Source organism: Mastigoproctus giganteus, chromosome 7 (genome assembly GCF_048544385.1).
Source record: "Mastigoproctus giganteus isolate SK-2022 chromosome 7, ASM4854438v1, whole genome shotgun sequence".
In the NCBI taxonomy this organism is placed as follows: domain Eukaryota; kingdom Metazoa; phylum Arthropoda; class Arachnida; order Uropygi; family Thelyphonidae; genus Mastigoproctus; species Mastigoproctus giganteus.
The window spans coordinates 202,865,104-202,882,344 of NC_143581.1; the positions used below are offsets into that span (position 1 = coordinate 202,865,104).

The 17,241-nt window shown below is 36.1% G+C and overlaps 1 protein-coding gene across 1 annotated transcript in view; it reads right to left on the reverse strand.

Annotated features, from left to right (window-relative positions):
• Positions 1–17,241, reverse strand: part of LOC150083598 (protein vein-like) — a 335,175-nt gene that overhangs the window by 21,588 nt on the left and 296,346 nt on the right. The gene's annotated exons all lie outside the window — the stretch shown is intronic.

Consider the following 17,241-nt stretch of genomic DNA (forward strand, 5'->3'; position numbering starts at 1 on the left):
CTTCCAGTGAAAAGAATACAATAGGAGAAAGCGCCTACAGATTAGAACCATTAAAAGAAAAATAAAATATAATGTATACAGTACTATAAAGGTGCAAAGCTCTAGAAATGCGTTCTCCCAACATCATGCCCCCTCTTTACTATCCTTCCAAACTCAAATGATATAGTTTTGCAGTCACAACTGTCAGCACTACAAGTGATTAACGTTTGCAAGGAAGCACGCTCTAATAACTACTTTGCAATTAAACGGTATAAAGTTTTTATATTATAAGCAATAACGGGGCTTAGAGGGGAACAGGTATCCTGTGTGTTATCAGACACTCAGCCTAAAACACTGATGGATCCAATATCTCTCTATTACAGAAGATTTAGGAAAAGTCCGGTTGGCCTGCCTCCCTAAAATCCACTCATGCACACCTTCTCGATGGTAAGCCCTGTTACGTCACTTAGGTGGCAACGAACGTGTAGAGTGGTTCTCTTCAAGACACCTGGTCAGCGTGAAGAGGAAAAGACCAAACCCTGCAGCATATGAGAGCACAACAATACAAATGGCCCTCAGTCTCCAGCAGCTTTCATTCTCCCTCTTACGGCAGCGAGAGGATCAGAGTGGAAGCAGAGGGTGCTAAGAATCTCTGGGTATATTGATATATTGTGAATGATGTTACCGTCCTGAATAAGGTAAATGTTGGAAGTGATCGCAGAATGGTAAGATGTACACTTGATATAGATGTAGGAAAGGAAAGGAAAAAACTGACTCGAGTAAATAATACAAAGGTCTTTGAGATAACAGAGGAGGAGAAAAAGCAGTATGTACTGGAACTTAAGAACAAGTTTCAGCTTCTGCAGACTGCTCAGGACCAAGATATCGACGAGGAATATTACAACTTTCGGAAAGTGATAAAGCCCAAGAAACCTATAGGGAAACAGAAATCCAAAGAAGAAAAAATTAGTCAAGAAACACTTGTCACGATGAACCGAAGACGACAAATGAAGAGCAAGAAAAACACTGACAGGAAGAAAATTGAGTATACTGAGTTATGCAAAGCCATTAGAAAGAGACTCAGAGAGGACATAAGATTTAACACAAGAAAAGTAGAACAAGCATTAAGGGAAAACAAAGGATTTAAATCAGCAGCCATGAGCAGTAATACAGAAAGACAAATGATACTGAAACTGAAGAATAGCGATGGTGTACTTATAAACAGCAGAGAAGGCATAATTCAAATAACAGAAGACTACTATAGAGAATTCTACAAGGAGCGAGGGGATGATACCAGCAGTGGGGAAGATGGATTGCAAAGTAGCAACACATACGACATACCCGATATTCTTCCTGATGAGGCAGAACATGCATTGAAGAAAATGAAGAATCGGAAAGCCCCGGGAGAAGTTGAAGTTACTGTAGAGTTGTTAAAATTGGGAGGAAGAGACATAACACAAAAACTGGCAAGGCTCTTCACAAAGTGCATTAGAAAAGGTGTGACGCCTAAGCAGTGGAATAATGCAATCATAGTTTTGCTGCATAAGAAAGGAGATAAATCAGAAATTGGAAATTATAGACCAATTAGCTTGTTATCCCACATCTACAAGTTGTTCACAAGGGTCATTACTAACAGATTAGAAAGAATACTTGATGAGAATCAACCGAAAGAGCAAGCTGGCTTTAGGACAGGATTCTCAACTATGGATTACCTTTACGTAATATCACAGCTAATGGAGAAAGCAAATGAATATAAAACACCATTATGCCTGGCATTTGTGGATTATGAAAAGGCATTTGACTCCATACAGCATAAGGCAATGTTTCGGGCACTGGAAAGACAAGGCATAGATACCCCATATATTATGATTTTGAAGAAAATATATGAGAGTGCTACATCCTTTATTAGACTAGACAAAGACAGTAGCAAATTTAAAATCGAGAAAGGAGTTCGACAAGGAGACACAATATCTCCGAAGCTGTTTACCGCTGCCCTTGAGGAAGCTTTCAGAAGATTAGACTGGTCGCAGAAAGGAGTCAATGTGAACGGAGAGTACCTAAACCATTTACGATTTGCAGATGACATTGTGGTCATAAGCCACGATCCCAAAGAATTAGAGGAAAATCTTAATCAGTTATGCTCAGTTAGTAAGGATTTTGGACTAAAGATGAATATGGCTAAAACAAAAGTAATGATGAACAAGTATGCCCCAGAAAGGGAAATAATGATTGAAGGAGCAGTAATTGAAAAGGTGGAGTCACATACTTATCTGGGACAAGTTATTAGCTGTAATAATGATAAATGGCTGGAAGTCAAGAGAAGAATAAATTTTGGATGGATAGCATTCAGGAAATATAGTGACATACTGAAGAGCAATATCCCAGTTTGTCTCAAACGTAAAATAACGAATCAATGTATACTCCCCACCATGACTTATGGAATTGAAACTTGGGCCCTCACCAAAAGAATGGAAGAGAAGCTGAGAACTACACAGCGAAAAATGGAACGAATTATATTGGGAATCAGACTGTTAGATAAGAAGAGAAACACATGGATTAGGCAGCAAACTCAAGTAAAGGACATTCTTATCAAAACTAAAGAACTAAAATGGTCTTGGGCAGGACACATAGCTCGAAGACATGATGACAGATGGACTAGTAGTAGTAGTAGTGGCATGTGATGCAAGAAAGCAAATGTATGAGCTTATGCAGCATCAGCCAAAAAAAAAAAAAAAAACACACCATTCCCTCCAAATGCCTGTCCAGTTCCTCCTTAAATTTATTCAACCTATCAACTTCCACAACGACAGATGGAAGTTTGTTCCAGCAATTAACCACCCGCTGGCTAAAGGAAAATTTCCGCACATCTATTCTACATCTGTCTTTTCTTAATTTGAATTTATGCCCCCTTAGATTCGTAATCTGAACAAGTGGAAGGATCCCATCAGAATTCAGCGTGCTCAACCCATTCAAGGCCTTATATACCTCAATCAGATCACCGCGCAGGTGCCTAGTCTCCAGCCACTGCAATTTGCAGAACTTAAGCCTCTCTTGGTAAGAGGATCCCTTCATTCCCCTCACCAATCTTGTTGCCCTTCTCTGTACACGCTCAAGTAAATCTACATCCTTCCTAAAATGAGGCCTCCAGACCTGTACGCAGTACTCAAGCCGTGGCCTGACCATTGCCTTATACAGAGGGATAATCACCTCATTTTCCCTGCTAGCAAAATTCCTATATATCATTGACAAAACCCCATGACCTGCCCTGGCAGCCTGTCTGCATTGCTCAGAAAACTTCATATCTGCCTGCACAATTACTCCCAGGTCTTTTTCATTTTCTACCACCTTAAGTGTAGTACCACACAGTTGGTACGTTTCTCTGGGGTTACTTCTACCCATATGCAGTACTTTGCATTTGTCAAGGTTAAACTTCAGTTGCCACTTCTTAGCCCATCTGCCCAAATTATCTAGATCCTGTTGCAGTAGCACACTGCCATTACTGTCATTAACAACCCTGCCAACCTTTGTATCATCTGCAAACTTCGACATTAAGCCTGATATACCTTCATCAATATCATTGATAAATATACAAAACAACAGTGGACCTAACACCGAACCCTGTGGGACTCCACTAATAACATTAGTTCAAGAAGAGCAGCACCCATTGATTACCACCCTCTGTCTTCTAGCACTTAACCATCCTTTTATCCATTGTAGCAACTTACCCTTAATACCATTCTGCTCCAATTTGTACAATAGTCTTCCATGCGCAACAGTGTCAAAAGCTTTCCTGAAATCCAAATATATGATATCAAAATTATTTTTCGCATCCAGTTCCTTTGTAACCACATCATAATATCCTATCAGATTTGTCAGACAAGACTTTCCCTTAACAAACCCATGCTGTGTCTGAATTATTGCTGCAGTCTTGTCTAGATGAGCCTTCAATGCATCCTTAACCAGCGACTCCATTATTTTACCTGGAACAGAAGTTAATAACAGACTAAGAAAATAACAGAATGGTACCCAAGAGGAGCTAGAAGAAAACCTGGAAGACAAAGGCGGAGATGGATAGATGAAATTCATGAGTTTTTGGGTAGTAAATGGATGGCCAGTGCTCAAAAGAAAAGGAACTGGAAAGTTGCTGGAGAGGCCTTCATCCTGCAGTGGATTGAAAATGGCTGATGATGATGAAGCAATAACGTAAAAACCTCGGTATTTTGTGTGACCTTTACGTAAAGAAAAGGTCACAAAATCCTCATATATTAACTTTGAATAAGCATCTGATTCCCACAACAAAATCCATTATTTTATTGCACAACTGTATAAAAATAAATGTAATTTATTTCTTATGCTAATCCGTTCATAATTTATAAATGTCAAAGAAGTTCAAGTTCTTACCCGACATTACTTAGGAAGTGGTAACTAACTTAAGAATTAGCACTATGCACACTATTCACAAATTATAAAATAGATATTAAAAACTGAGTGAAACATTTCAAATGCCTAGTATTTGTTAATTTACTGAACAGCTCAATGTCTTTCTTCCGTCGCGGCCTGCAGACCTGAATACAATATTCCAAATTCAGTCTCACCACTGACTTACAAAGTATAACGGACTACTGTATAACCTTCTTCCTAGATGCAAAAGTATGGTAAATCACTGACGAAATACTGTCTTGGCCACATGCTTAAACTACATGTTAACTTTATTTATGCTTGTATAAAAACACCTGTCTCTTTCCTCGTTTATACCCTTCAGCTCTGCTCGAGTGCATAAGTTCTTTTCGGGTTGCTATTTCTCCAAACGAACCTTCTATTTTTCAGGATCAAAACGTAAACTGACATTTCCCCATCACTCAAGAAGCCTGTCCAAATAAACCTGGAGCTCAAGCTTACTTGTATCGTTAACCACCCTTCATATCATCCGCAAATTTAAACATCGTATCCTTTATTTCCTCGACAATATCATTCAAGAAAATCAGAAACAAAATTGGCCCTAGTACCAAACCTTCAGAGATCCCACTTGTTTAAACAGAAGCTCTGAAGAATGTCTGTTTAAACAACTTTTTTATAACTTTTATAAATAAAATAAATTTTTAATTTATAAATTTTAAAAATAATTCATATATAAATATAACATATTAAAATAAAAGATTATAAATTAAACTATTTTTTAATTTATAACCTGTTATATATACCACCTTGCCTTCCTTTAACCTCAGCTTTTCCAAAAATGTTTCTCTAATATTTATTTTACAGCTATCAGACTCCTTAAAATAGCTTTTCGGCTGTAAATATCGTTGAAAAATATCTGTTCAACTTGCTGTTGGGCTTTCTATGGACATTGCTGCAACTGATTAAGGGACCTATTTCAATTTAGCTTTCTTTACTAGTGCTTTCTCGCAATCAGCTTTTGCCCATCTTACCCCATCAGCGATTCTGTTACATTCTCTTGTACTTCTCATACTAATACGGAAGAGACTTGGAGCAAATCATCTCCACATACCAATAACTTGTAAAAAGTGTTCCCTACGGGAGCACTGATGCCATTCAGGTCGATGGTGGTCATCCACGACATTAAAATTTGTTTCCAGCTATTTGTTTTTTAGTTTAGTGTCCCAATACACGTTGGAGGATAGCGTAGATTTTAACTTAAATTGGAACCTAAATCGACTTGTAATGGTCAAAGTAAATAATAAACTTCGAAAAATAATTTACTACAGTTACATGTACTACTGCCTATGAAGACCAGTGACATCTGAATCCTCTAGATTTGCGTATAGCCCCTTGGGTAAAGTTTAACTACGAATGGTTAGGAGATAAAGTAATAACTATTTTAATCAGCAAACTGTTATTCAGAAATTGCAAAAATATAAAGTCGGGTAATCTACAGACTACTGAATCAAGAGAAGTTGAGGGGAAATATTACAAGGATATGTTGAAGTTACAAACATCCACTGTGTTCTAGCGTGCTCAGCAGAAAAATTTCGGTAATCTCTTGAATGTGAGATTGGAATCAAACAGCATTCCGAAACCCCAATGACAGCCTTATAAAAACAATTTGTCCAAAATATTTCGAATACTTTAGTTCTTCCAATTTCTTATAAAATTGGAGATGAGATTTTTGGAATTGAACGAAGAGGCTATGCACTATTACCCTAGAAGTCAAAATGCGATCAAGTGTAGTGGTTGGGCAAAACTACAGATATCATTTAGACCTTAAATAATTCTACCACGTACTACTATCCTATCACTGTGGTTTATGTGGTTAACGTTTCTTCGCATTACTTTTATTTTTATACTTGTTTTGTTTGTCACAATAATTGTTACTACTAATAAATTATGTCACCCTACTAGTTTTTTTATAGCTGTCTACGGAAAGAATAAAACTAGAAGTGTTATATTCTTAATTTTTTAAAATGAGAATATAACGTTAAGCATATTTATAAAATCATAAACTAATTTCCCAATTAAGCACGATAAACAAGCTGTAGCAAACATTTAAAAATAATAAGGGTTTAGGGCTGAAAGCCTCAGACTACGGGAAATTTACTAGACGAAAAAGTGAGTGCAAAGCATCATCATTTTAGTTCATAACTGGGTTGTTGTTATTCATTGTATCACTGGGTACCTACCCACCGATAAGAGGCCAACAAGCTTCGAAACGGCGCTGACTGGGTGGTGCTATCCACCACCCAGTCAGTAGATACCCAGTGGTGGTACTGTATCTACTGGGGAAGCGTTGTTTATTCGAGGTAGTGCAATAACAGGCAACTTGTGAAGGCGTTCACAATATGAGATGTAACAAAAACGATGCCATTTCACCTATTTCGGTAATTTACTACGAACTAAAATGATGCTTTGCACTAAGTTGTTTGTTTAGTAAAAATAATATTAAACCAAAGTACTATTTAAAGTACGAGAATGAACAACAGGCTCCAAACTATAAGGGCATACCAAAAATTCTATTAATGAAAGAAAAAATCCATGACTTTCAAATTTCTGAAACTTACTATTGCCATTTTGCTTAAATCTGTAGGTTACATATATGACTATCTAATGTAGATTAGATATACATACCTGTAGATCTCTTAAGGTGAACAATTATGGATAGGACCTCATTAGCAAATTGTCCAAAACAGAAAGAAAGAGCATGAAAAATTAACAGATTATGTAAGCCTTACAGAGAACACAAAAAAATTATCTCAGTCAAATTACCATTCCATTCTGGAAGACCTTAAATCATGAGTGGATCATTTCCAGATATTCTGCTTCAAGAAATTAGTCTTGCATTTCCTGATAATCAGCATACTGAGACGTAAGTAAGGAACTAGTTTTAAACAAATCTCCTCTCCCTTAGGTGCTAACACTGAAAGTCCAGATAGAATACCCATTTTCATGACAAAATATGGCAACATTTACCTTGTTGATATTTTATCAAAAATCAACAATAGATGTCTTCGTTTTCATTACTTCCATGAGAAATGACTTGTGCGTAGCATACACCCAATTCTCAAATACAATCAACTATCTCTAAATTAATACTTGTGCCTAACAGCTATTACAGCTCTTTCCTTCTACAAAAAGCAATGCTTCTTGAATTTACAAAGCACACCCTTCCAAACAGACTTTTCGTGGTCTCTCTCTCCACCCCTTAACTAACCAAGCAGTCGGTGATCATGTGCGCCAGCCCTGGAACAAAACTAGCTCTTCTCTTGGTTTGCTTTTCTGCAATATGTAGTTTTTACATGAAATTAAAACTATCTGAAATTTATCCTTATTTGCAGTAATTCTTCCTAACAGCTATTAGAGACCGAATTTAACTACAAGAAAGATCAGAGAAAACTGGAACAAAAGTCTCTTTCACTTTACCCATTTGCAACGTTACGAGGCATAAAACTTTTCTACTTTTAACCACATTACTCACTTACATGGTTTTTCTATTAAAAATCCAAACATAATAATTATCGAGAAAGAAGAAAACAGGCAAGAAAAGTGCAAAACGCGTTTAGAATTATTAGAAAAAAAGGCAGTTTTTCTTTTCGGATTTTTTTAATAAATAAATAAATAAATTTTCTGATTATACTCCGGGACGACCAAATGATCAGAGGAGTTCACAAGATAGATAGAATACAAAAAACAGCGCCGTATTCAGCAGTTACGGGCTTGAACCCCGGTCATTCAAGGCACGTGTACTTAGGCACCCGCGCGCCTGATCACGAGGCTACGGCGGCCTTATTCGTTTTAAGATTTGGAATACCTGTTTAGAAATTGTTCAATATTGTTCGTTCGATGGAAAACATTACAGAACTTTAATCAGTTGCAGCTGTAAGCACAGAACTATTCTCAGTTGGTTCTCAAAGCTCACAGCTTTTGAAGTTGGAGTTTAAAAATCCCTCTATTTAGATTTATTATTTATTTATTATTATTATTTTGCATCTACGTCAATATCTAACTGATTACGCTACTATTATACAATACAAAAAAATATAAAATCCTTTTAAAGTATACAGTTGTAATTATGAAAATAAATAATTTTATTAATTAAAAGATGCTCCTCACTGCGGTTTATTCAAGTGCCATCGTCCCCCTCCCCCTTCTCTTGAGATGGCCCTGAGAGCAAGGCCTGAACCATACTGGCAACGTGTGGGCGTGCGTTTAAATGAATCAGGATGAGTCCTTCTGCCAGATGTCCTGCTCCCTTGCATCTCATGCTGAGCTGCAGGCAGTTCATAGTTTCGGCATACTGTATGTTGGTATCAGCTTCGTCAAAGTTTAATAGCAAAAGACCACTGTAGTCGAAGAAAAAGGTTAGTTACCATAACTTTTCCTGCAAATATCTGCGATCGACATTTTCACTCTTGGCGACCCAGGATGCGCCCATTGCATTCTTCATATGACTTTACGTTATGACAGCGTATTCTGAGTAGCATCTTTCTCCATACTTAGCCAACACTATTATAATTTTTTTATGGTCCTTGTCCTTCAACAGCTAAAAATTTAATCACTGCATGTTGATCCGTTTTAGATACTTTGTCCATTTGAAATACCAAAAAAAATCACACACACAACCCTAAAAAGAGCAAAGGAATAAAAAATAACCTATCCTTGTTATAAAACCAGCACGTCGATGTTGTTTTAAATACAAGCGTCCGTTTCCCTTACTTTGCTGAGAACTCTCATTGCCAAACGTATCCTAATTGAAAAACTTTCGTAAATATGGTTATAGTTATTGATTGGTTTGCTCTTCATGAAGAGAAAATAAAAGTGCTATAGTCTCGTTTGATGAGCTTAATAAGGTAGGATACAGTAGGGAGACAGTGTTTTCCAAAATTCACTAAGAATAAGGTGAATATCATTGGTTTCAATGGGTCCACCATCGTTATAATCATTTTATTCAAACAACCCATATTTGGACTACAAACGTAGGAATATACAAGTATGAACAATCAATTTGTGCTAAAGATTTTCAGCAGGCATTGGCACTATCTCTAATTATATTATTGTGAACAACCTTCAATTTTATCCATCCGGTTATATATGATTTGTATGAGAAATTAACTTCAATTATTCATTTAAGATTACCAGCTGATAGTAATTCATTGAATGAAATTCCTTAGGAGGCAGTGTTTCTCAAGTGTTCCGTACACTTCAAAATAAAACGAAAATATACTTAATCTATACTAAAAGTAAATTCTCGTAATGTAATTAATTTCAATTATTATTATTTTTTTTAGTCATGAAGAAAATTTTTTATATTCAAAGTGAATGAACGAAATAGAGCTTATACATATTTGGTGTTACGCCAATACTGAATACTTCACACGATATTGAGTCGATTGTATTCACTCAAAGGTGGAAAGCTAGCGGCATTATGCTCCATTCCTTTACAAAATTCGTGAACTCCTCTAAATAAGAGTGGCTATAGCATTCGCTTAATTTTGCGTCTCAAAGATGTTTATCTAGAAAGATATCGGACCTCTGCTATATTCCGATGTTATTCTCTACAAACCAAGTATTCATAATTCATGACAATGTTCCATGTCCCTTGAATAGTGACATGGAACATTGTCATGTTTGAAAGCGTAACGGTCGTTTTCAGAAGATCGCCACAATGTAGACCATCAATATAAAATACAGCATTCACGGTTCCATTCACTGCCACCAGCACACAGTCAAAATTACCAGTCCCACCCTCTCAAAATCATGATACCTTTTCCTTTGAAATTCACAGCTAGGACGACGCACCCGAGCAATAAGCGTTCTTCATGCACTTTCCATTACCCAATTCATCCTTAAGACTGATAGAGCGTGTAGTATAAATCGCTACTCAACAGGATCGACTTCCACAGTCCAGGTTTAGCGTACTGTGCAAATCGATGGTGTGCATTTGTTTTTGTTATCAAAGGTTTGTGAGCTGCAGCTCTTTCGTGAAAATTCATGCCATGCAGTTATCTACATGTCGTGTAAACATTTGCAAGGTTTTTCCGCTCGCAGTTCTATGGTCAGATGAGCTTACCAATCATCTCAAGGAGCGTAGGCCTTTTCGTCAGTATTTTAAGCCCATCTCGTTCAATTCTAGATTCAGCGTCATCTCTGGACTTCCGTTTCTACTGCACGCTGCTAACCGTTAACTTGGAAATGTTTTCGAGCAGTAGCCGTCATACATATTTTCCACTTATCATTCTCCCTATATCAGCTCTTTCGGTGAGCTCATTTACCAGTCTAGCCGCCATTCTTTGCACCCTTTAACGAAGTTCTATATCTTTCTTCAGATGAGCATCCAGAGGTGGATATAATATTCCAACTTGGTCATATCACCGTGTTATGGAGAGGGATAATGAACTCCTCCTTTTTCTCGCATTGCAAATTGCCGATAAATCGTAGAAAGGACACCATATATACGTGCCTTTCTTGCGGCTAATTTATACCGTATATACACCTTCGTGTCAGAAAAGATCTCCCGTTCATGCAACCATGCTGGAACCCATTTAGGATAGATTCTTGTCGAGATAGTCCTGTAATGCATATTTAACCATAGATTCTATACCTTAAGAACCACTGAAGTCAAATTAACTGGTCTGCGGCTCAATATTATCTTATATAAATAGTGATGGTTTATCATCATGATTTATATAAAATTTTACATAAATTTTTCATGATTTATAGAAAAAAAAAAGGGAAAAAAGTATCGAATTTTATGCACGTACCGCAAGCATTTCGTTTACTAAACTCTCTCTCTTAAAAAAAATGTTCTGCCATCATCCTAGTAACTTCCAAGTGCATTTTTAGGAAATGTAGTTGTCAGAATCAGAACTGTTTTACCTATATACATGATCGAACGCTAATAAATTCTCGGCCCGACTCACTTCCCTTTTTTTTTCCCGAAAATGGATGTCAAATTATGAAAGGGTACTGTATATATATTTTTTTTATGTTAAAGATCCTCTTTTGCCTAAAAAATCCTGATATCAGTTCCTTTTTTTTTTTTTTTTTTTTTTTATTTCTCACAGGCTTAAGAAAGGATGTCGGCCCAAAATGTCACTTTCAGAAAAACTGAAGGCAGAGCGATTAAGAAATACCTGTTTCTACAGGGAGAAACAAAAAAAAAAAAAAAACACCAAAGAAAATTAATGCTGATACGTTGGTAACGTTAGGAGAACAGCGTCTATACTATTCAACCGTCAAAAGTTGGGTTGCAAATTTTAAAATGGGCTTTTTTTGGACACTGAGGATGGAGAGAGGACAAGAAAACCAGTTTCAGCAACACTGCCTGAAAATGATGCCATTAACACCATACTGTCATATTCTCTAATACACGAATTTCTTCTAAATGAATAACTGAGATTTTAGGCATGTCCAGGGAATATGTTATTAGTGACATTTTAGACATGCGGAAGCTTTCTGCCAAATCTTCCTCTCTTCACCTGCCATTCTTCATCGTTTTGAGCAAGGTGCCAATGAGTTTTTGGTCTCTGAATCTTCCATTATGATCCAGAGACCAAAAAACAGTCGAAGGAGTGGGGGCACAGTTCCCTTCTCATCCAAAGGAGTTCCGCACCCAGACGTTTGTCTTTTGGGACAAGGATGGGATTTTGTTTATTTGCTATCTGGAAAAGGGTAAAACGATAATTGCTGAGCATTATTCATCACTTTTGGACTAACTGAAGGAAAGATTGAAGGCCAAACGCAGGGAAAAGCATGTCCTGCGCGCGCGAGGAGTGCAGGATATGTTCCAGCACACAAAGCACGTCAGACATGTAAAATTGGCTGAACTAGTCTTCCGGCTAATTCATCATTATCCCCCATATTCACCAGATTTTGCATGCTCGGACTACTACCTCTTCCTAAATCTCAAAAAAAAAAAAAAAAAAAAAAAAAAAAAAAAAAAATCTAAAGAATATCAAATTTGCATCAAATGGTGACGCCATACGAGCAAGATAAGGTTTAGAGAGCAGTCTTTTGATTTCTAGTTGGAAGGTTTACAAATGGTGGAACATTATTGTAAAAAAGTGTTATTGGTTAAAGTAGGAATGTGTGGCGTTGAAAGGCGAATATGTTGAATAAACTATGTATTTAATTGGATGTCTCTTTCTATTACAGGCCGAGAACCTCTTTATTATCTCTCCTCTTTATTTATCGGCTTTCAGAATTTCAGCTTCAATAATGTCCTCTTTATTTTGAAGTAGTTTACCAGCTAAGAACTATTTTAATATCTAGATTGGAAGTAAAATAATCGCACATTAGCTATTCAGGCCAGATGATACCAGTTCCTATACATTGTAATTCATTCTGTATGTTTTTTTGTTTATTATGTCTGTACAAATACACGTTTGTACAGACGTAATAAACAAATATACAAAGCCAATTTGCATGTTGAGCAGAGTTAACCCACAAGAAAAATTCTATTTCTTTATTAGATCAAATAATTATAGTAAAGAGGACTTTTACGAATTCCTACAGTCACCGACAAGATTCAAACCCGGACTCCTCCAGGTGCGTGACAAGTGTCGAAGCCACTATATCGTCGCGAAATCCATTCACTGCATATCGAACAAATGATAATCAGAAGGTACTATGTGCGGTCTACAATGAGGAGGAGATGTAAAAGGCCAACAAAAACACATTTAATTTGTCTATATAGTAATGCTAGGATTATTGTAAATAAATTAAACGAATTTACGATTCCATTTATGTCAACCAATGCTAACAGAATACGACTAACAGTGACTTATAGAGATAGAGGATGAAGAATTTCGTTATGGTGAGTACAACTCATGAGAGAGAGAGAGAGGGGGGGGTCGAAAAGGATGGAGGAGTCATAAATCTTATCAATATACAGTAAAGTGTGACTGCCTCCTTTTGGACGACTTCAACCTGCTTCTTACAGCTTGGAAATCGTGAACTGGAAAAAAACAAATTCAAATTTTTGAATCTTGTCGGCAGTTGACATCTAGATGACGTATTTATTCTAACATGTCAGAGAAAATACAAGGGCTCTAATATCATCGACTTTATTCCCATCAAGAATCCAACTCCATCCAAAACTTGGTGCAAGAACAAACAGTGGATGTCATAAAATGGTCAGTGTCCAAAGAGATTTCGGCAGTAAGGAAAAGGTGAATGCATAAATTTCAAAAGAGGCGACTATAGTGGAACTGAGGTATGCCTTGGTCTCTATTAACTAGACAGACAATTGTATACGAGCTCATTATGAGAAGTATTCAAGGGATTTATCCTGGAAGCATTTGTCCCAGTAAAGAAGTGTCGCAAATGAAAAATGCCAAAGTGGATTAAAGAGAAGTTAGGAGTTTAGTTGCGCAAAAGAAAATCATGGGACTGTTACAACTATTTGGAGACCCTGATTTATATGTAACAAAACACAATATACTTAAGCCTCACAGCCTTAGTTGCTTTAGCGCTTAATTCGCACATCTAACCTAACCAGATAAACCGATTACTTGATCGAAGTAGAAAGGTCAAAGAAAGCGCAACATAAGTGGTAGATGCGTTAAATAGGGACTGCAACGCTCTTTATGGCTGAAAGACCATTCGAGTTATAAGGGAATAGTTAAAAGAAGTTACAGATTGCTGGAAATTAGGTGACATAACGATCTCGGAGAAGTCTATTGAAGAGCTATTGAAGCAAGAGCGAAGGTAAGGCTCAAGGTTTGGACGGTATACATTAATATCCCCAACGGATGTCAGTGCATCATCCGTTGGGAATGTTAATGACATCATTATTGGAGTCCGGGGTGATACCCCTGGACTGCAGAAGCGCTGATGTCGTCCCAGTCCACAAAGAAGGTGAAAAATACATGATAGGCAACTACAGACCGGTGAGTTGAGTGGTAGGAAAGGGCATATAGTCTGCGGTTAAGGACACAACACAACAAATTCGATATGAATGGTATCCTTGGATCACAGCATTCAAGATTTGATTTTTGTGGCGCAAAAACAGCAAGGTTATAGTGCGCCAACAGCATTCAAGAGAAATTGATCCTAGCCAATCTGATTATTATGAAGAATTCATAAAAAGAACTCTTATTTAGCACTACCCATATAATGCAAGGAAGCCACAGGCTTTTGTTGCACTAACAAATAAAATAAAACAAACTAACCAAATAAAAAATAAATGAATATATAAAATAAGTAATAAATATTAAAAATAAATAACAATAAATACATAAAAAGTAAAAAAATAAAATAAATAAACAACCTATGTAGTTTCCTCCTCATCCAGCTACCCTCTGAATTTCCCGAAACTGTCAGCCTGAGATTCCAAATGAAAAACTTATTCCAGTTAAAAAGAAAACTTTTTACAGTCCAGTCAAGTCTCTTTCCCTGTAATTTCAATGCATACCCCTAGTTCCGAAAGCAGTGTATAACAGTAAATATTTTGTTCTCGTTCATTTTACTATCCCCTCTCAGAGCCTTATAGACCTCAATGAGGTCCCCTATTGCCAAGTTCTGTAACTTACATAATCGAAGTCTTTCCTCATACAGGAGTCCTTTGGTAAGTCTCACCAAGAGGATTGTCCATCAATTTACCTTGACTTCAGTAAGGCTTTTGATACGGTTTCCCATAAAAGGCTATTATATAAATTGGAACAAACTGTGATTACAGGTAAGTTCATTCGTTCGAACAGAGAGTTGATTAAAATATATCAAAAAGAGTGGTTATAAATTGACATTTCTCAGGGTGGACCAGTATAACAAGCGAAGTCTCTCAGGGATCAGTACCGGGAATACTGCCCGCGTGGATAGCTCAGTTGGTAGAATTGCCGTCCTCCCCACACCGGGTGGAAAAGACCTGAGTTCGAGTCCCGTCGATGACGTGAACAATTTCTATGGGCCTTTTCCACAACGAGGTTGAGTTATCGGTCTCAAGCGAGGGTTTTTGTGATAAGCTGTTGCTTTTTGAGAAAAAGCAACAGCTTATCACAGAGGAAGGTGATACTTATTCGTTATGAAGTAATTCACAATATGGGATGCAATATAATGTTGCTTTTATTGCAACGTTTTGTTTGCCTAAAATTAGTATAGCTATGTGCGCCATGATACTGTGCACTAACTACGTCATAATTTTAATAGTCAATTAATTAATTTATTCATAATCTTAAGTTCTATCAAGTTAGATCTTGCCAAGTTGATGTAATTCGATGAAGAATCAACTAATCAAAATATATCGATATATTTGTTGATAGGTTAGATTATTTCTTCATATTATAAAAGAAATAAATTAACATTGGTATATATTCATTTATAATATATGAATTTATATTATAATGTTGATGAAATACATTATGCTGACCAACTAATGAAATGGTCTATCCGTAAGCCTAAAAATAACACAGATTACACTTTTTATTTGACACATACATTCACTGAATAAAATGTGTAAACATATATGGTGATGACCTTAAGAAAGATCGTTATTACCTATGCTGATAGAGTCAAAATATCGATATGGTACACTTATTAATATATGCATCGATTTGCGTGTTTACTGCTAAACTGTATAAAAAAAACCATACTATGCATCTAAAGATGTATATAATTTTTAATAATTTTTCTAAAATACTTTTCTTAATTCTCTTCCAATATCTTAATAATAATGATTGCCTTATTTTGATGGGATATCCAGTTTTCATCGTGAATTCCAGACACACCTTATTTTTAGAAGAGGGAAAATAAAATATAATTTGAAGTAGTGCAATAAGTTGTCAATACAATATGATATGAATAAGCTGCCAAAATTTGACTCATATTGGCATTTTGAAAACTTCACGTCACGTCTGAATCCCTATCATCGTGAATTAAACCATTACGCATCTTAAAAAAAAAAAAGAAAAGAAAAAAAATGAAATAGAATACTTGAAAAATAAAACTTTGTTTTTTGTTCCTCATCTTTTCGACCGCATTATAATACCTACGTACGCATGAAAGAATAGTTAGCATGAAAAATCCGCTTGCGTCTCTCTCTGTCTGCCTCCCCACACATGCCATCTAGTAATCGAAACTCCGACAGAAATAAGAAGTCGATTGTTTGCACTTCAAAGGAATTGCAGATGGAAACATTGTAAAACGTGCTTTTCTGCATAGGCGGAAGGATATGCAGTGAAGCATCAAATGTAGGTGGGGGATTTTGCTAAAAACTTTTTTCCCCTCGTTTTCGTTGAACAATTTCTTAATGATTGTATTGACCGAATTATTGAAATGGAGTGTGCTTAACTTTTGAAGATTTTTTACAATACTACACACATTTTAAATGTTTATTTTTTTTAAAAGCTTGCAGTAATGTAGAAATTCGTATTTAAGTTAATAAATTTTCTTATATTAAAAAAGGTTTTTTTTTTCTATCTGCCTTTATGCAATACCTTCTCCAAGATTTCTTCTCAAATTTATCATAAAAAATTCTGGAGAATTGTAATTCAGTGAAATCTAAGTTGGTGAAGAATACCGGGTTGACCGCAGATTATTTCGAAGTATCAAAATGATTCAATAAATAACCACAATATATTTATAGCTAAAATTTATAATAATTAAAAAGCAAGCATCTTATTTCATTTCAATAATTAAACATCAGTCAACATTTTGCAGTTAATTTTCCGCACATGGCGCAAGTCTTTATTTATAAAAAATGGAGTCTCATTTATAAGATGACACTTAAATCGAGTGCTCAGTACTTCTGCTTTTAAAATACTATAGGAAGAAAATCATGAATTATTCTTGCTTGTTAGGAGAGATACAGATTCA